The sequence below is a fragment of the Mobula birostris genome, chromosome 8 (assembly GCF_030028105.1).
Source record: "Mobula birostris isolate sMobBir1 chromosome 8, sMobBir1.hap1, whole genome shotgun sequence".
Taxonomy (NCBI): domain Eukaryota; kingdom Metazoa; phylum Chordata; class Chondrichthyes; order Myliobatiformes; family Myliobatidae; genus Mobula; species Mobula birostris.
In genome coordinates, this window is record NC_092377.1 from 131,569,155 (window position 1) to 131,591,321 (window position 22,167).

Sequence of the window (22,167 nt, forward strand, 5' to 3'; positions counted from 1 at the left end):
ACTTACCAACCACTAAAATAGACTCACTGGTCTATAATTTCCTGGAGTATCTCTACTCCCTTTCCTGAATAAGGGAACAACATCTGTGACCCTCCAATACTCCGGAACCTCTCCCATCCTCATTGATGATGCAAAGATCATTGCCAGAGGCTCAGCAAATCTCCTCCCTTGCCTCCCACAGTAGCCTGGGGTACATCACATCCGGTCCAGGTGACTTATCCAACTTGATGTTTTCCAAAAGCTCCAGCACATCCTCTTTCTTAATGTTTATATGTTCAAGTTTTTCAATCCACTGTAAATCACCCTACAATCGCCAAGGTCCTTTTCCGTAGTGAATACTGAAGCAAAGTATTCATTAAGTACCTCAGCTATCTCCTCCAGTTCCATACACACTTTTCCACTGTCACACTTGATTGGTCCTATTCTTTCATGTCTTATCCTCTTGCTCTTCACATATTTGGGATTTTCTCTAATCCTGCTCACCAAGGCCTTCTCATGGCCCCTTCTGGCTCTGCTAATTTCATCGTAAACTCCTTCCTGCTAGTTTTATAATCTTCTGGATCTCTATCATTACCTAGTTTTTCGAACCTTTTGTAAGCTTTTCTTTTCTTCTTGACTAGATTATCAATAGCCTTTGTACACCACAGTTCCTGTACCCTACCATCCTTTCCCTGTCTTGTTGGAACATACCTATACACAACGCCACGCAAATATCCCCCGAACATTTGCCACATTTCTGCCATACATTTCCCTGAGAACTTCTGTTCCCAAATTGTGCTTCCAAGTTCCTGCCTGATAGCTTCATATTTCTCTTTACTCCTATTAAACATTTTCCAATGTCATAGTAAAGGAGATAGAATTGTGATCACTATCTCCAAAATGCTCTCTCACTGAGAGATCTGACACCTGACCACGTTCATTTCCCAATACCAGATCAAGTGCAGCCTCTCCTTTTGTAGGCTTATCTACATATTATGTCAGGAAACCTTCCTGAACACATTTAACAACCTCCACCCCATCTAAACCCCTTGCTCTCGGGAGATGCCGATCAATATTTGGGAAATTAAAACTTCCACTGTGACAATCATGTTATTATTACACCTTTCCAGAATCTGTCTCCCTAGCTGCTCCTTCATGTCCCTGTTACTATTGGGTGGTCTATTAAAAAAACACCCAGTAGAGTTATTGACCCCTTCCTGTTTCTAACCTCCACCCACAGAGACTCTGTAAACAACCGCTCCATGACTTCCTCCGTTTCTTCAGCAATGACACTATCTCTGATCCACAGTGCCATGCCCCACCTCTTTTGCCTCCCTCCCTGTCCTTTCTGAAACATCTCAAGCCTGGCACTTGAAGTAACCGTTCCTGCCCCTGAGCCATCCTACTCTTCATAATGGCCACAACATCATAGATCCAAGTACTGATCTATGCTTTAAATACACAGTAACAGGGAAAATAACAAACAATAACAGGGACATAATAAGAGGGAGTCAATAACAGAAACACGATGCCAGGGACACAATTGCAAACACACAATAATGTCGACATAATAACAAACACAATAACAGAGAAGCAGTAACAGGGACACAATAACAGAGACATGATAACAAAGATCCAATAACAGGGATACAATGCATTAACAGGGACACCCTACACCATACACAGTAACAGAAACACCCGAACAGGAATACAACAACTGAGACTAAATGTCAGAGACACAACAACAGGAACACAATAACTGAGAGACAGTAACACAGACAGAATAACAGCAACACAATTCAGAGACTCATTAACAGTGATACAACTACAGGGACACAAACAATAAATAAGCAATAATAGAGTCACATTAACAAGGACAAAATATCAGAGACACGATAACAGAAACATAATAACAGGGAGAAAAGAACACAGACAAAATAACAGGACACAATTCTGATGTACAGTAATAATAACATAAATACAGGGACATATAAGAGGAACACAACAACAAAGACACCATATAACAGACACAGTAACAGGGACACAAAATCAGAGAATAATAACTAACTCAAAACAGACACCATAGCAGACACAATAACAGCAACACAACAGACACAACAACAAGCACACCATAATAGTGACACAATAGCAGTGACATAATAACAGAGACATAGCAACAGGAACAGAATAACAGAGATGCAATAACAGAGAACATAAAAACTTAAGAAATAGGAACAAGAGTGGGCCATCTGGCCCTTTGAGCCTGCTCTGCCATTCAATAAGATCATGGCTGATCTGGTCATGGATTCATCTCCACCTGCCTGCCTTTTCCCCATAAAGCTTAATACCCCTACTATGCAAAAAACTATCCAACCTTGTCTTAAATATACTTACTTAGGCCTCCACTGGGCAGAGAATTCCACAGATTCACCACTCTCTGGTAAAAGCAGTTCCTCCTCATCCCCATCCTAAATCTACTCCCCTAAATCTTGAGGCTATATCTCACCTGCCAGTGGAAACAACTTTCCTGCCTTTATCTCATCTATCCCATTTGTAATTTTATATGATTCTGTAAGATCTCCTCTCATTCTTCTGAATTCCAGCGAGTACAGACCCAGGCGACTCAATATCCCCTCATAGCCCAACCCCCTCATCTCTGGAATCAACCTGGTGAACCTCCTCTGCACCACCTCCAAAGACAGTATATCCCTTCTCAAGTAAGGAGACTAGAACTGCACGCAGTACTCAATGTGCGGCCTCACCAGTACCCTGTACAGTTGCAGCCTAACCTCCCTGTTTTTAAATTCAATCCCTTTAACAATGAAGGCCAACATTCCATTTCCCTTCTTGATAGCCTGCTGCATCTGCAAACCAACCTTTTGTGATTCATGCACAAGTACTCCCAAGTCCCTCTGCACAGCAGCATGTTGCAGTATTTTACCATTTATATAATAATCTGCTCTTTCATTTTTCCTTCCAAAGTGGATGACCTCACATTTATTAACATTGTACTCTATCTGCCAGACCCTTGCCCACTCACTTATCCTATCTATATCTCTCTGCAGACTCTCCGTATCTTCTGCACAATTTGCTTTTCCAATTAATTTAGTATCATCAGCAAACTTTGATGCACTACTCTCAGTCCCCTCTTCCAGATCGTTAATGTATATCGTGAACAGTTGCGGGGCCAGCACTGACCCCTGTAGCACACCACTTACCACTGATTGCCAACCAGAGTAACACCCATGTATTCCAACTCACTGTTTTCTTCTGGTTAACCAATCCTCTAACCATGCTAATACATCACCCCAACTCTATGCATCCTTATCTTATAGATGGAACCTTTTATGTGGAACCTTATTGAACGCCTTCTGGAAATCCAAATAAATGACGTCCATCTGTTCCCCTCTATTTACTGTGCTCATTATATCCACAAAGAACTCCAGTAAGTCTGTCAAATAAGACCTGCCTTTGCTGAATCTGCCTGATGGATCATTTTCTTTCCAGGTGCCTCACTATTTCTTCTTTAACGACAGCATCAAGCAGTTCAAGCAGTTTTCCAACTACAGATGTTAAACTAACTGGCTCACAGTTACTTGCCTTTTGCCTACATCCTTTTTTGAGCAGTGACATGGCTTTCACTGTCTTCCAATCTGCTGGAACCTACCCAGAGTACAGAGAATTTTGGGTAAATCATCACCAAAGCTTCTACTATAACTTCTGCCATTTCTTTCAGTATCGTGGGATGCATTCCATTAGGACCAGGGGACCTATCTATCTTCAAGCCACAAGTTTGCTCAGCGCTACCTCTTTAGTGATAGTTATTGCATCATGATCCTCACCTCCTATCACATCCATAACATCTCTCTTTGGCATGTTAGATGTGTCTTCCACCATGAACACCAACACAAAATATTCATTCAAAGCCTCGGCCATTTCCTCATTACCCGATATCAATTGCCCCTTCTCATCTTCCATGGGACCTATGTTCACTTTAGTCATGCTTTTCCGCTTCATATAATTACAAAAGCTTTTATTATCCGTTTTTATATTTTGTGCTAATTTATTTTCATAATCTATCATCCCTTTCTTTATTGCTTGCTTGCTTAGTTGTTCTTTCTAGATCTTTCTGTCTCTGTCTCTGGAGACAGCTTATCCACTGATGTCTACTATAAGCCTACTGACTCTCACAGCTATCTGGACTATTCCTCTTCTCACTCTGTTTCTTGCAAAAACGCCATCCCCTTCCCGCAATTCCTCCGTCTCCGCCACATCTGCTCTCAGGATGAGGCTTTTCATTCTAGGACGAGGGAGATGTCTTCCTTTTTTAAAGAACGGGGCTTCCCTTCCTCCACTATCAACTCTGCTCTTAAACGCATCTCCCCCATTTCACGTACATCTGCTCTCACTCCATCCTCCCGCCACCCCACTAGGAATAGGGTTCCCCTGGTCCTCACCTACCACCCCACCAGCCTCCGGGTTCAACATATTATTCTCCGTAACTTCCGCCACCTCCAACCGAATCCCACCACTAAGCACATCTTTCCCTCCCCCCCTCTCTCTGCATTCCGCAGGGATCGTTCCCTACGCAACTCCCTTGTCCATTCGTCCCCCCCATCCCTCCCCACTGATCTCCCTCCTGGCACTTATCCATGTAAGCGGAACAAGTGCTACACATGCCCTTACACTTCCTCCCTTACCACCATTCAGGGCCACAGACAGTCCTTCCAGGTGAGGCAACACTTCACCTGTGAGTCGGCTGGGGTGATATACTGCGTCCGGTGCTCCCGATGTGGGCTTTTATATATTGGCGAGACCCGACACAGACTGGGAGACCGCTTTGCTGAACACCTACGCTCTGTCCGCCAGAGAAAGCAGGATCTCCCAGTGGCCACACATTTTAATTCCACATCCCATTCCCATTCTGACATGTCTATCCACGGCCTCCTCTACTGCAAAGATGAAGCCACACTCAGGTTGGAGGAACAACACCTTATATTCCGTCTGGGTAGCCTCCAACCTGATGGCATGAACGTCGACTTCTCTAACTTCCGCTAATGCCCCACCTCCCCCTCGTACCCCATCTGTTACTTATTTTTATACACGCATTCTTTCTCTCACTCTCCTTTTTCTCCCTCTGTCCCTCTGAATATACCCCTTGCCCATCCTCTGGATCCCCCCCCCTTGTCTTTCTCCCTGGGCCTCCTGTCCCATTATCCTCTCATATCCCTTTTGTCAATCACCTGTCCAGCTCTTGGCTCCATCCCTCCCCCTCCTGTCTTCTCCGATCATTTTAGATCTCCCCCTCCCCCTCCAACTTTCAAATCCCTTACTCACTCTTCCTTCAGTTAGTCCTGATGAAGGGTCTCGGCCTGAAACGTCGACTGCACCTCTTCCTAGAGATGCTGCCTGGCCTGCTGCGTTCACCAGCATCTTTTATGTGTGTTGCTTGAATTTCCAGCATCTGCAGAATTCCTGTTGTTTTAGTTGTTCTTTGTTGCTTTTCAAAGTTTTCCTAATCTTCCAGTTTCCGACTACTCTTGGTTTCTTTGCATGCACAAGCTTTTCGTTTGTTGCCTTCTTTTATTTCTTTAGTTATCCAAGGCTGGCTCTCCCCACCGTTAATTTCCATGCCTTTAACTGGAATATACCTTTTTGTTGAGCGCCGTGAAAAATCTCTTTGAAAGTCTTCTGCTGTTCTTCAACTGTCATAGCTTGTGTTCCCACTCTACACCAGCCAAATCCTCCCTCATCCCATTGTAGTCTCGATTGTTTAGGCATAATACACATTTTTAATTGAAATATTGCACCCTCCATTTGTATGAGAAATTCAATCATACCTTGATCACATTTTCCAAGAAGATCCCCAACTACAAGATAACTAATTTTACCTGCCTCATTACACAGGACTCAGATCTGAGACAGCATGTTCCCTTGTAGGTTCATTAACATGCTGTTCAAGAAAGCTATTATGGATTCATTCTATGAAGTTCTCCTCAAGGCTGCCTCGACCAACTTTACTTTATACATTATTGTCGCCAAACAATTGACACTAGGGCGTACAATCATCACAGCGATATTTGATTCTGCTCTTTGTGCTCCCTGGAGTACAAGTCGATATTAAATATTAAAAATTTAAATTATAAATCATAAATAGAAAATAGAAAAGGGAAAGTAAGGTAGTGCAAAAAAAACGAGTGGCAGGTCCGGATATTTGGAGGGTATGGCCCAGATCCGGGTCAGGATCCGTTCAGCAGTCTTATCACAGTTGGAAAGAAGCTGTTCCCAAATCTGGCCGTACGAGTCTTCAAGCTCCTGATCCTTGATTCACCCAATCTATGTGCAAGTTAAAGTCCCCCACTATAACTGCCATTCCATGCTTACATGCTTCAGATATTTCTCTGTTTATTGCCCATGCCACTGTAATGTTATTATTTACTATTCCTAATCTCTACCCAGATGGATTCAACATTCTGCTCCTTAGATCTTATATTGGCTCTCGCTATCACCATGTTATCATCCTTAATTAAGAGCGCTACCCCACCTCCCTTACCTTCCTGCCTAGCCTTCCATATTACCTGATATCCTCTGATATTTAAATCCCAATCCGTTCCACCCTGCAAACACATCTGTATAATGGCCACTAAATCATACCTCTTTCTACTGATTTGTGCCACAAATTCACTGACTTTGTTTCAAATACCATGGGCATTCAAATAAAGTTCCCTTACACTCATTCTGCTTTTAAAATCTTGTAATCATTTACTCCTCTGCACTGAACTTTTCTTCACTCCACTTTTTTGTTAACTTTTGCTTTTGCCATATCTTTATCCACACTTTTATTTTTTTGCTTTATCCATACTTCTCTAATCTGTTGAACCCATCCCTCTACTATTTAGTTTAAAGCCATGTCCACAGCCCTAGTTATGTGATTTGCTGGGATCCAGGTCCCATCACGGTTCAGGTGGAGTCCGTCCCATTGGTACAGCACCCTCCTTCCCCAATACTGGTGCCAGTTTCCCATGAATTCAAATCCCACTTCTCGCACACCAACCTTGTTGACCCTATGCCAATTTGCACGTGGCTCAGGTAATAATCCAGAGATTACTACCTTTTTGGTTCTGCTTTTTAATTTAGTTCCTAGCTGCTATAATTCCCTCAGCAGAATCTCTTTCCTTGTTCTACTTATGTTGTTTCTACCCACATGGACCACGACAACTGGACCTTTCCCCTCCCATTGCAAATTCCTCTGCAGGTCAGATAAGATGTCCTGAACCTGCTCAGCAGACAGGTGACACAGCCTCTATCCTCGTGACAGAGAACTCTGTCGGTTCCCCGACTGTACTATCCCCAATTAGCACTACATTTCTCTTCCCTCCCCCCTCTTGAATGGCTCCCTGAGCTACAGTGCCACAGTTAGGTTGCTCATCCTTCCAACACATCCACTCTCATCCACACAGGGAGTAAGAACCTCAAACCTGTTGGACAAACTCAAGAGCTGAGGTTCCTCCAGCACTGTCTCTTGGATCCCACTATCTGCCTCACTTGCAGTCACATCCTCTTGTCCCTGACCACAGATCGAATTTGACGCAGCTAATCTAATGAGTGTGATTACCTCTTGAAACAGAGAATCCAGGTAACTCTCCCCATCCCTGATGTGCCGCAGTGTTTGAAGCTCAGATTTCAGGTCATCAACTTTGAGCCTGAGTTCCTCAAGCAGCCAACACTTGCTTCAGTTGTGGTCACCAGGAACCACAGTGGAGTCCACCATCTCCCATATCATGCAGCACATCATCTGATCCTGCATCATCCCTACTTTATTCAATTAGTGTAATTTAGTGACTTTTTATTGAACCACGACAAAAGCCTTACCTTCCACTTACCTGTGCCTCCTCACCAAAGCCTCAAGTTCTCACTCCTACACTGGTCCACTCATACAATGGCCACTCCGCTTTGACCCTGCTCTACTTTTATTTGCTCCTGCTAATGAACCACAAATCGAATGGTCCGTTGCTGATGCACCAATCCCCACGAAATGCTTCTTTTTTAAACTCTTCTCCCCGAAGAGAGGCGCAATAATAAAGACACAATAACATGGACAAAATCAGAGACACAGTAACAGATGCAAATACAGTGGTATAGTAATAGGGATACAGAGACAGAGACACCATAACAGAGACACAATAACAGGGACACAATAACAAGAACACAATAACAAAGGTGTAATAATGGGCACAATCACAGAGACACAATTACAGAATTACAATAACAGCAATATAATAACAGAGACACAATAACAGATGCAATAACAGAGGCACAATAATAGGCACACAATATCAAAGTCACAATTAAAGAGACCCAACAACAGAGAAACAACAACACAAACAAAATAACAGACACAATTATAGAGACGCAATAACAGAGACACAGTAAAAAAGACACAATAACAGAGGCACAATATCAGACAAAATAAGAGAGACACAATAGCACAATGAAAGAATTATTAACAGAGAATTAATAACAGTGACACAATAACAAGGACAAAATAACAGACACAATAAAGGGATACAAGAGTCACAAGAACGGAGACGGAAAAACAAGGACAGATAAGCCATTACAGTGACACAATAACAAATTGCATCACAGGCACAATAACAGCGATACAATAAAGTACACACAATAACAGAGTCAAAATAACAGAATCCGTGGACTCACTTTACACCGCACACTGTCAGAGCATTTCTGCCAGGATAATCAAGGACATGACCCACCCAGCCAACAGACTTTTTGTCCCTCTTCCCTCCGGGAGAAGGTTTAGGAGCTTGAAGACTCGTACGGCCAGATTTGGGAACAGCTTCTTTCCAACTGTGATAAGACTGCTGAATGGATCCTGACCCAGATCTGGGCCGTACCCTCCAAATATCCGGACCTGTCTCTCGGTTTATTTTTTGCGCTACCTTACTTCTCATTTTTCTATTTTCTATTTATGATTTATAATTTAAATTTTTAATATTTACTAATTTTAGCTATTTTTAATATCTTTAATATTTAATATTTGTAATCCAGGGAGAGTGAAGCGCAGAATCAAATATCACTGTGATGATTGTACATTCTAGTACCAATTGTTTGGCGACAATAAAGTATAAAGTGTAAAGTATTAACAGGGACACAATATCAAACTCAATAACAGAGACAACCTAGCAGGAATACAATGACAGAGACACAATTACAGAGATATAAAATCAAAAATCACAGGATAAGATGTTAATATCCCTCGTGCCAAAAGGTCGTGAGCACTTGCTCGAGACTGCCTTAATGTTGGGAGTGGCACAGGGTTGACATGCAGGGGTTTCAAGTGGGCAGCCTCCTTCCTTGATGTTTCATCAATTAGCCCAACTCATTCCCGGAGGAATCAACGATGACTTCTGGCATCCCAGAGTCACCCCAGCCCATTGTGTCTTCCCACTCTCTTGATGCTGTCTTGGAGCCCAGGGGAGGTTCTTTCACTTGACTCAAAGCCAGTGACAGCTTCTTTCCTCCACCTCTAATGTGGCTCTGATGGTTTGTCGTAGAGTCTGAGCATGGATCCCTAGCTCCTTCAGCAATTTGATGGTGGATTTGGCTATTAATCCTCTACAACCCACTTCCACAGGACAACCTTTGGCTTTCCAACCCCACCACTGAGCTTCAGCTGCTCGATCTGCATTGCGTCGCCTCTTGCGCTCATATACTTCGGCCAGTGAATCCTCCCAAGGGACCGTGAGCTCCACGATGTAGACGATCTGTAATGAATTGGACCAGGGAACCAAGTCTGGCCTGAGGATGGTGGTAGCAATTTCTGGTGGAATGGTGAGTTGTTTATTGTCATCCGCCAGCATTTTCTAGTCACGGACCATATTCACCTGGCCTGTTTCTGGCTTAGGGGGGAGATTAGTTGGTCTTTTCCCTCCCTCCCTGCCAGACGAATGCTGGTGGTGACAGAGTGTTAGGCAAGGAGTTGGATGCTATCCTCTTGGTCTCGATTGCCGCTGCCAGACTCTTCAAGACCTGGTTGTGATGCCACATATATCTACTCTGGATGAGGCTGCTTTTGCAGTTTGCCGGGTCATGCTTGAGGATTGCCAGAGTCAGGACAGGGCACAAGTTGGGTCCTCACCAAACCGCCGATGGAGGTTTATTTGCGAGGAAAGCACATCATATGTAGCTCTGATGAGAGAGCTAAGTCTGTTTGCTTCCATCTTGTGTATCCTTCCAGCTGATTTTCCTCCTCTCAAAGCCTTCCCACCACAGCCATTGCCCCAGTTTAGCCGGGGAGACAGCCTTTGCACTTATGTCTGACTCTTCTTGTTGCCACACTTCCTCATCAACCATCTTCCTTCGCTCTGGAATTGTGGCCTTGTGCCAGGTGGGCCCACCTTCTGCCAGACCAAACCCACCCCTGCCCTGATGGACTTGCCCCTCAATGTCTCTATGCCTAAGAGCTGCTGTTGTTTGCTGAAACGCATCAACTGGGGTCCATTTCCACCCGGTTAATAAGGTCTATCCAGCGTTACTGATGGTCTTGTCACAAGAGTCTTTGAGTGTCATCTGTAGACGCACCTTAGAACACTTGAATTCCTCTGTAAGGCCAGTGAAAGATAGTTCAAGGACTCCTTTACCATAGAGACTGATGTTACTGATACCCCTTCGACACAGAGCCACTTCCTGTATGAACAACATGATGATTCGCGCGAGCTTCTTCACGGTTGTTAGTGGGACCTCATAGACAGTGAGTAGCCACAACACCCGGGGTAAGAGTCCAAACTGTAAGCACCAGAGCTTCAGTTTTCCAGGCAGCATGGTCTTGTCAATATTATCCAGGCTGTCGGTGATATGTTACTTTAGTTGCTACACCTGCTCTTTGTCCGTGAGGCTGGTGTTATACCATCTACCCAGGCTTTTGACAGGGTGTTCAGACACTGTTGGAATTGGGTCATCACTGATGAAGAACTTTATGTCTTTAAGCATTCACTTGACTATGGAGATGCTTCGTGACTTGTTGGGTTTGATTTTCATTCTGGCCCACTTGATGTTTTCCTGCAGCTTTCCGAGAAGACATTTGGTAAATGCTGAAGTATTGGCTAGTATTGTTGTATCGTCCATGTATGCTCTAGCAGAAGGAAGACAAAGTCCAGCGCTTGTTCTTTCACTGCCTACCACCAATCTTGAAGCCTTGATAATGACCTCCACGGGCATAGTGAAGACCAGGGGTGATATAATGCTACCTGCCATAATGCCTACTTCCAGTCTCTGCCTTGTTGTGGTAAAATCTGCTGTCGTGAAGCACAATTGCAGATCTTGAAAGTACAACCTCACCAGCATTGTGATGGGCTCTGGTATCTGGAAGAAGTCAAATGCTTCCCAGAGGAGTAAACGGGGAATTGAGCCGAATGCATGGCAAGGTCCAGGAAGGTCACATAGAGATTTCTTTTGTTCTTCCTAGCTGCTTGGATCTGGCGCCATATCATGCTTGTACGTTCCAAACACCCAGAGAACCCTGGAATTCCTGCTTTCTGTACAGATGTGTCAATGTACTGGTTTCACTCCAGGTAGCTGGCCAGCCTCCGTGCTATTACCGAGAAGAAGATTTTCCCCTCTGAAGGCAGATTGGTCAAAACTGACTAATGCTTTCTGCATCCTTTTCTTTTGGAGTCAGGACACCACCAGCCCTTCGCCACACTTTGGGTATTATTCGCCTCTGCCACACTATTGCTATGAGCCTCCAGAGAAACCGCAAGACGTCCAGTGCGTTCTGATAAAGCCTATATGTTGTTCCATTATGCCCAGGAGCAGACGTCACTCTTCCCTGTTGGACTGCCCTCTCCACTTCTAGTTATTTTAGAGGGTCAGAATCCAAGTGGTAGGTAGGGGACGGAAATGGCAGGATGTCAGATGGAATAATCATATGTTCCTGCCTTTTCAAGATGGAGTGAATCTTTTCCAAGTGCTCTTCCAGTTGCTGTTTTGATTTTTTTCAAAGTTCCACTTTTTGCCAGTGTGAAGAGACCTTTAATGAATTTAAAAGAGTCTTTCAGATCTCGGTTCTTGCTTGTTCTTTCTTTCTGCACAGCTTCCTTAGATACTCAGCTCTTTGAAACTTAGTCAGCCGGTCCTTGATGTCCGCTTGAAGTTGGTTGAGGCCTTCCCTCTCATTATCTGCAGCTTTCTTCCACTGTTTCCTCAGCTGTCTCCTTTCTTGAACCAATCACTCAATCTCCTTGTTCCTCTTGGACTTTATTGGTGGTGATGATGTCTTTCCACTCTTCTTTGCACTGACTCCAGGCACACTAACAGAAATACAATAACAGAGACACAATTACAGAGATATAATAACAGGGACATAATGCCAGGGACACAATAACAGAGATAAATAATAGAGACACAATTACAGACATGCAATTGCAGAGAAACAATAAAGCAAACTAACTAACACAATAACAGAGGCACAATAACAGACACATAAACTCAGACATAATAAATCGGTGGGAGGAGAAGATGGCAGCGCGACGCAGCGCATGCAGCTCTTCGGTGAAATGATATCATTTCTGTTAAATAGGGGCTGTGGACAATTCTAATTTGATGGGGACAGACGTGAAAGCACAGAGGAACATCTGGAGAAATTTCTGAAACGCCGGTTCACTGCCGCTGCAACTGGGCAATCGAGAATCTTCCAGAGGGAAGGCCCCAAATTCCTCGGCTTTGCCTGCTGCTGGCAACCGAGGCTGAGGTCGAATCGTTCGAGTAGAGATGATGCTCGGTACTCGGGGTCGGAGGGCTGATCGGAGGCTCGAAGTATTCAGACGACTCAGAGTCGGACTCTGGTCAGGCATGGCAGGGAGAGTTTTCTTCCTTCTGCCGTCCTCGTGAGATGTGGGACATTCAAGAGACTTTGAACTTTTTTACTGTGCCATGGCCTGTTCTTCAACAAGTTATGGTATTGTTGCACTGTTGTAACTATATGTTATAATTATGTGGTTTTTGTTAGTTTTTCAGTCTTGGTCTGTCCTATGTTTTTGTGATATCACACCAGAGGAATATTGTATCATTTCTTAATGCATGCATTACTAAATGACAATAATCTAATCTAATAATAGTGATTCAATAACAGAGACACAATAACAGAGAAAAGATAACAGAGACACAATAACAAAGTCATAATAACAGAAACAATCACAGAGACATGATTATAGAGATATAATAATTGAGACATAATACCAGAGACACAATATCGGACACAATACCGGAGGAATAAAATAAACAAAAATAACAGAGACACAATTATAGAGATGCAATAACAGACACAATAATGGAGTCACAATTACAGAAACACAATAACAGGGACACAATGACAGGTACAATAACAGAGCCAGAATAACAGAGACACAAAAGCAACAACACACAAACAGAGACACAGAAACTGACATACAATAACAGAGAAACAATAATAGTGATATAATGACAGGGACAGAAAATCATACACAATAAAAGAGACACAATAGCACAGAAAGAAGAACAGTGATGAAGTTACCTAGATAATATCGCAGAGTCTCAATAACAGAGACGTAACCGAGGAGTCACAGTAACGTAGAACATAGATATCTCAGCACATTATAGGCCTTTTGGCCCACAATGCTGTGCTGACCATGTAACCTACTCTAAACTGCCTAGAATTTCTCTATCGCATAGCCCTCTATTTTTCTAAGTTCCATGTACCTATCTAAGCGTCTCTTAAAAGTCCCCATTTGTATCTGCGTCCACCATTGTCACCGGCAGTGCATTCCACACAGCCACCACTCTGTGTGTAAAAGTTACCCCTGATGTCCCTACTGTACCTGCTATGCCCCCTCATGTTAGCCATTTCACCCGGGAAAAAGCCTCTGGCTATCCACACGATCAATGCTTCTCATCATCTTATGCACCTCTATCAAGTCTCCTATCATCCTCCATCACTCCAAGGAGAAAAGGCCAAGTTCACTCAACAGATCAAGAATAACAGATACACAATATCCATCTGGCGGGGCCATAATAAATGAAATACTTCTTCCATAACACTTTGGCCACTGTGGACGCTCTCAGATCCTTGGTAGGGAAGGCTTGCGCATATCTGGTTTAGTGATCCGTAATGACCAAGACATTCGCCATGTTGCTGGCATCTGGCTCTATTGAGAGGAAATCCATACACACCAGGTCAAGGGGACCCGCGCTCTACAAGTGGGACAATGGAGCGGCCCTCGTAGGCAGCGTCTTCCTCTGTATACACTGAATGCACAACTTGCAGTACCCTTCGACCTCCGGATTCATTCAGGGCCAGTAGAACTTATCTCTGAGCAATCCATAGGTCTTGTCAACCCCCAAATGGCCAGAATCATCATGAAGTGACTTCAACACAATCCCCCGATACTTCTCAGGCAGAACCAGATAGGAACGCCAATGTCGGTCCGGAGGTGATGTGATCCAATCTGGGCCATTCTGTCAGTAGCACAGACACCACAGAGTGTTTCACCTCGTCTGCTTGGGTCATGTTCCCTTTCGCAACTGCTGACCAAACGATACCAATACACGGGCCATCTTGCTGAGCGGCTGCCACTTCCCCAGGGTTCAATCCTGGCAGCTGCTTTGTTTTCAGAGCAGACAGGTTGCAATTAACTTGTGGAATGGCATCATCAGAAGCTCCCAATTGATCTACCGCTGATCCTGCCCTTGTCTTCCCTCTGCCAAACTGGCACATGGCTTTCACTCCCGGGACAGGAACGCTCTCCCAAAGGGACCGCTACCGAAGACCATACCCTGCTGCTGGAGGCCTCCCTGACCTCCATTGCATTCTCCTCCTCTCTTCCTCCTCTGATCAGCTCGAGGGAGGAGGCGCATCTTACAAGATATTTGGAGACCCCAAGCAATCAGGTCCAGTGGTAGGGTGCCTTTTGCCACTTGGTCCATTCTTGACCGATTCACCTCAGCCATTTGAATGGCCTCCCTATGCCACAAGCAACTCAGCTGCCTCTCTAGCCGGAAAATGTAGGTGTTGCTGTAATTGTTATATGGTTTAGGGGGAACTTCTTCACTCAGAGTGTGGTGGGAGTGTGGAACGAGCTGCCATCTGACGTGGTAAATGCGGGCTCACTCTTAAGTTTTAAGAATAAGTTGGATAGATACATGGATGCGAGCGGTCTGGACGGTTATGGACTGGATGCAGGTCGACAGGACTGGCGGAATAAAGTTTCGGCACAGACTAGAAGAGTCAAATGGCCTGTTTTCTGTGCTGTAGTGTTCTATGGTTCTATGGTTCTAAGTCTCTGCCTTCATCTACAGGATACTCGGCTTGCGATTCAGCCCATTCGCCTACACTCTCTTCCTCCCGGAAAGTATGGACAACCCACGACCCCCCCCCTCCACTTTCCTGGCGCCCCAATAGTACAAGGGACTGCCATTACCTCAGTGCTAGTCTGAACTCGAACAAAGTCTTTGCCCGCCATTTTATAAAACCTCTGCCCAACCCCGAAAGCATCCATAACCATGTATCATAATTACTTTATCGAACAATAGTTTAACATAGATTTAAACACACAACCCACTGGATCAATGCTCAGGGCAATCACACGCATCCAACAAAATCAATCCCAGACGAGCCCCAACAATGAAACGCCCTGGTTTCCTTGGCTGCATAAGTCTAGGGAAGACACTCTCAAGTCCCACTAAACTCGCAAGATTGCGACGGCTCATCCCATCCCAAACCCCGGTTTGTGTGGATGCTGTGTAATTTGCTACCCTGTTACAAATTAGTGCCACAAAATAACAGACAGTACACTGCATACGATTAAAGGAATTATATTTATGAATTGTAACTTAACTAAATGGTTAGTAAAGAATAACAAAAAGAAAAGGGCCCATTCTAGTTAAACAGTCAAACGTGCACAAGTTGGAACTCATCTTGAACTTCTCTAACACTCACACACTGGGCCCTCAGTCAGCGTGAATGCCCACACCGCTTTCTGAATGTCGTTCACAATCCATTTCGAACAAACAGATTTCCCACGGGATCGTATGCTATGACCAGTTCGCTCCAGCATCTTCTCTCTTCATCTCCCCCCCCGCCGAACAAAAGCCCAAGTCCAGCCTTATTGTCCCTCACAAAGAAAACCTCCTGCTAATTGAATGGCACACATTCCACATCATCCCTTCTCTTCAACGATAACCCAAACAGGCTGAAGGCAGAACAGACTGCTCTTACAGGACTGCCAAAATGGAATACATGCAGCATAACAGTAAAAACATGAACCATGGCATTACAAGTATAAGACACACAATTACAGGAATATAATAGCAGAGATATAACACAGATACAAAATAATGGAGAAACAATAACAGAGACACAATAACAAGAACACCATCAAAGCAAAACAGTAATGGTGACACAATAACAGGGACACAATAAACAATTCAACAATAGAGAGGCAATAACAGACACAATAACAGACAAAATAACAGGCACTCTGTAACAGCAACACAATAACAGAGATGCAATAACAGTCACACCATGACACTGACACAATAACAATGATGATGATGAAATCATCAGCGTCAGGCATTTTCATGCTTTACAAGGCGCGGATCGGAAGGCTGTATGGGGCGCCACTCCTCGCGCAGATATTTCGCAGTATTTTTCTTTATTTTACGAGGTCAAGTTGTGAGCTCAACACTCAACCCAGCACGGATGGAAAGCGTACTCAGGAGCAGCCCATTCGAACCTGGGAACCTCCGTTCCGGAGTCCAGCGCTGATATCACTGAGCCACCAGCTGACACAATTACGGCAACACAATGACAGTGACACAATAACAGACATAATAGCCGAGATGATGAGGGCCTTGGTCAGTCAGAGTTAACCATAGATATTGCGTCCTAGCAGTTTAGTTACACAAGACTGGGAAGTACAATATGGAGAACAAGCTGTTGCCAATGTAACAAGCTCCCCCTCTCCACGCAACAGATGAACCCGCAGGAACGGCAGAGACCAATAAAGTTTGCTACCAGCAGCATCGCAGGAGTTACCAGCCAGCATTAAACTCAACGTAACACTGCCTTAGGGACACCAGCTCCGGATTTTTCCCTCAGGGTTTACTCCTGAAGCCTTCCCCATGAGTGGGTGTAGCCACAAGGCAGCGAAGGTTTGAGATCCGTGTTTTCCTTCTACTAGATGAGCTGCCAACCACGGCTGACGAGCCCCCTCTGCCTGAAGGTGCCAGTAACCTGCCTTTGTCTCTTCTCCCGTCAGTAGAAACAGTTCCACCGGCCTTAGTAGCTAAGCCACATGTGAAGGCCAGGAGCTAATTGGAGACGCACCCAACTGGGAGCATTTGTTAGATAGTGGGAGGCTGCACCATGACCAGCCCTGGCTACAGCAACCTTAAGGAACCTGAGGAACAGACACAATAACAAACTCAATAACAGACAGAATAGCAGAGGCACCATAACAGAGACAAAACAACAGTCAATAAAAGAGACACAATGGCTGGGGTACAATAACAGACATGACAACAGAGACACAATAACAGACACAATGAGTTCAACCCAGATAAATGTGAAGTGGTTCATTTCGGTAGATCAAGTTTGAAGCCAGAATATAATATTAATGGTAAGACTCTTGTCAGTGTGGAGGATCAGTGAGATCCTGGGGTCCATGTCCATTGGACATTCAAAGCTGCTGCACAGGTTGACACTGTTCTTCAGAAGGCGTATCAACCGTGGGATTGTTCAAAAGGCGTGAAGTAATGTTAGTCTGTATAAGACCTTAGTTAGACCTCACTTGGAGTATTGTGTTCATTTCTGGTCACCTCAGTACAGAAAGATGTGGATACTATAGAAAGAGTGCAGAGGAGATTTACAAGGGAGTTTCCTGGATTGGAGAGTATAGGTTGAGTGAACTCGGCCTTTTCTCCTTGGAGCAACGGAGGATGAGGGGTGACCTGATAGAGGTGTATAAGATGATGAGGGGTATTGATCGTGTGGATAGTCAGAGGCTTTTTCCCAGGGCTGAAATGGTTAACGTGAGGGAGTATAGTTTTAAGGTGCTTGGAATTAGATACCGAGGGGATGTCAGAGGTAAGTTTTTAACACAGAGAGTAGTGGGTGCATGGAATGCTCTGCCAGCATGGGTGGTAGAGGTGGATACAATAGGGTCTTTTAAGAGCTACTTAGATGGGTACATCGAGCTTAGAAAAATAGAGGGCTATGTGGTAGGGAAAACCTAGGCAGTTTCTAGAGTAGGTTACATGGTCAGCACAGCATTGTGGGCCGAAGGGCCTGTAATGCATTGTAGATTTCTATGTTTCTATAACAGAGACACTATAACATGGCCACAGTCACAGAACCCCAGTAGTGAGTGGATGCGAACTTCACACTAATAAGCAGCTTGTAATAGATGATGTGATCACTACCTGCATTTTTCTGTCTCTATCCATTCCCTCTGGCCCTTCCTTTGTCTGCATTCATCTTCCTCTCCTCTTGGTGATCACATATTCCTTCAACTTCCTGCTGTCTCCCTGGCCCACCGCCTTCCTTGGCTCTTGCCGTTTGTTCAGATGGAGGCACAGGGGCTTGCGTGACAGTATCTCCCCATCTCAATCCCCAACCCCTCCCTCCACTCCCACCCTGAGTGGCTACCATCTGCTCCATCGACAGAATGGACCAAGGTTACCCGTCCGACTACTCCGTCAGCCCCTTCCGATTCTCCCTCAACTCTTCACCAGAAGGACAATGGCAGCGGGGCTGGGGGGTGGGGGGTGGGTAGGGGAGCGCCAGTGCCCACACATTCTTCGTCATCTCCAACTTGCAAATCTATCAGCCAGTCCTTCAATGCCGCTGGGTCTGAACCCAGGTACTCTCTCCCCTGATGACACCATGAGAGCGCCTACACCACAAAGACTATGGTGGTTTGAAGGGGTGGCTCCATCCAACCTTCTCCAGGGAGGGGCGATAAATGTTGGCCTGAGATTTGAAAACATTAAATGTTAGTAAAGAAAACATAACAGTATTATCTAATAATTGAGTGTGACATTAAGGTCAGTTATACTGATTGAACATAGAACATATGTACAACATGTAGCACAGAAGATAGAACACAGTACAGTACAGCGCAGGATCAGGCTTCCTGACTCACGATGTTATGTCGAACAAATTAAACTAGTAACTAAACTATTCCCTTCTTTATTTTTATTGATTAATTTATGGAATGTGGGCACCACCAGCTAAGCTAGCATTTATTGCCCACCCATCCCTAGTCCTTGGGAAGGTGGTGATGAGCTGCCTTTTTGAAACCATGCAGTCCCTGAGGTGTAAGTACACGCACTGCACTATTTGGGAGGGAACTCCATGATTTTGACCCAGTGACAGTGAAGGAACAGTGATATGTTTCCAAGTCAGGATAGTGAATGACTTGGAGGGGAAGTCCAAGTGGTGGTGTTCCCAGGTACCTGCTGTTCTCGTAGTGATCGTGAGTCTGGAAGGTGCTGCCTTAGGAACTTTGGTGTGTTGTTGCAGTGCATCTTGTAGACAGCACACACTGCTGAAACTGCACAATTCTGATTTGATGGAGACGGATGTGAGAGTACAGAGGAACATCTGGAAAACTTCTGAAATGCCCCTTTCGCTGCCGCTGCTACTGTGTGGTAACCGGAATCTCCGGAGCAGAAGGCCCCGAAATCCTCGGCTTTGCTTGCTTCAGCGGCCGGGGCTAGGTCAAAGGCGCTCGGCAGAGGATGGCGCTCGGGAGGCTGTATCGGAGAGGCTGGCCGGAGGCTCAAAGTTTTCAGAGGGATGGACTCAGTGTCGGCTGCTTCCAAGGCATCGGCAAGTTGACGGTGCCTGGAGGTTTATGGCAGGGAGTTTCCCCTTTTGCCACCTGCTATCGGGGACTCGGGAGTCGATCGACCTGGGGACTTTGAGACTTTTTTTTACCGTGCCCATGGTTTGTACTTCATCAAATTATGGTATTGCTTTGCACTGCTGTAACTATATGTTATAATTATGTGGTTCTGTCAGTGTTAGACTTTGGTTTGTTCTGTTTTCTGTGATATCACTCTGGAGAAACATTGTATCATTTCTTAATGCATGTGCATTTCTAAATGACAATAAAAGAGGACTGAGTGTTCTCATAGTCTAAAAAAAACTGTGCATTGTTAGTGGAGGGATTGGATGCTTGTAGAAAGGGTCCCAGTCAAATGGGCTGCCCTGTACTGGATGGTGTCAAACTTCTTGAGTGTTGTTGGAATTGCACTCAGCCAGGTGAGTGGCGAATACAGTATTCCATTACACTCCTGACCTGAGCCTTGTAGATGGTGGACAGACACTGGGGAGTCAGGAGGTGCGTTACACACTGCAGGATTCCTAGCTCTTGACCTGCTGTGGTAGCTGCGGTATTTATATGGCTCAACCAGTTCAGTTTCCTGTCAATGGTAACCCCCAGGATGTTGATTGTAGGGGATTCAGTGATGGTGATGCCACTGAATGTCAAGGGAGTGTCGAGAGAAATTATAATGAGGAAATGAGGGTTGGACAAGAGAGGTGGCACTTGAGGGATATGCATAGAAGGAGGTAATGAGGCAAAGAGTTTACAAGGCACGAGTTATAAGGAGGATGCTTATTGTAAGCATCAATTCAAAATAACACACTTCTGTCAGTAATTCTTGAACGATAGAGGTAAAGAGGACAACATTATAGAGAAATGAATTTTCAAGTTAATTTCTCAAAACAGATTGTGAAAACAAGTTGGAATTGGACTGTTTTAAGGTGAATACACAGGCAGGGGAACAGATAGAAAGTGTACATTTGTGAAAAGAGAGAGTCTCAGGAAGACAGTTGTAGGGAAAAAGAGAGAAAGTGGAAGGCGAGAGAGTCACAGAAAGACAGATATAGAGAAAGAGAGAGTGGGGAGAGAGGTGAAGTGAGGGTCACTAAAACACAGTGAAAAAGAGAGCGGGAGAGAGAGGTAAAGAGAGACAGAGTCGCAGAAACACAGAGAAAGAAAGAGTGGGGGAGAGGGAGGAGAGGGAGTGTTTATTGCAGTTTGAGAGACTCAGGAAAGCTGCTGGAGGAACTCAGCAGGTCAGGCAGTATCTATGGAGGGGAATGACAGGCAATGTTTTGGGTCAAGATTCTTAAACGGGAGGGAGCAGAAGTCAGAGTAAAAAGAAGGGGGCACAAGTTGGCAGGTGATAGATGAGACTGAATGAGGGGAGGAAAGTAGATGGAGGGGGGGTGAAGTGAGAAGCTGGGAGGTGATCGGTTGAAGAGGTAAAGGGTGTAAGAAGAAGGAATCTGATGAGAAAGAACAGTGGACCTTGAGATAAAGGGAATGAGGTGGGGAACCAAAGGAAGATGATGGGTAGATCATGAGGGTAGGAGAGATAAAAGACCATAAGACTATAAAAGTGGGAGGGGGAGTACAGGAGAACAGTTAGCAGAAGATAGAGAAATCAATGTTTGTGCCCTCAGATTGGAGACTATCCAGCTAGAATTCAAAGTGCTCCCCCCCTCCTCCCCTTCTTATTCTGGCTTCTGCCTCCTTCCTTTCCAGTCCTGCTGAAGGGTCTTGGCCCAGGGCAGCAATTGCTCATTCCCCTCCATAGATGCTGACTGACCTGCTGAGACCCTCCAGCATTGTATGGGTGTTGCTCTGATTTACCAGCAACTGCAAACTCTCCTGTGTCTGTGAAGTAGGGATATATCTTATTTTAAAGCACGCTTTTAAACAGTGACTCAATCATTCTACTCAACACATTCCAAGACACCAGAGGGAGATTTCAAATGCGACAAAAAGTCAGACTGTTTTGGGGAAAACATACAGAGGCACAAATAGAAGCTGCAAATGCGTGGAAAGGGAGAGAGTCACAGATTGAGAGAAAAAGAGTGGAGAAGAGAGGGATAGAGGAGAGGCAGTTGAGTGAGAGAGTAGGTGCAGAAAGAAAGAGTGAGATAGGGAGAGAGAGGCAAAGAGGAAGAGAGAAGAGGGAGGGAGGGGAGGGGAGGGAGAAAGCGAGATTGTAGAGAGTAACACTTTCAAGGACTCATATTCTCAATAGTATTTATTACTTATTTATCATTATTGTTTCTGTTTTGTGTTCGTACAGTTTGTCTTCTTTTGCACATTGGTTGTT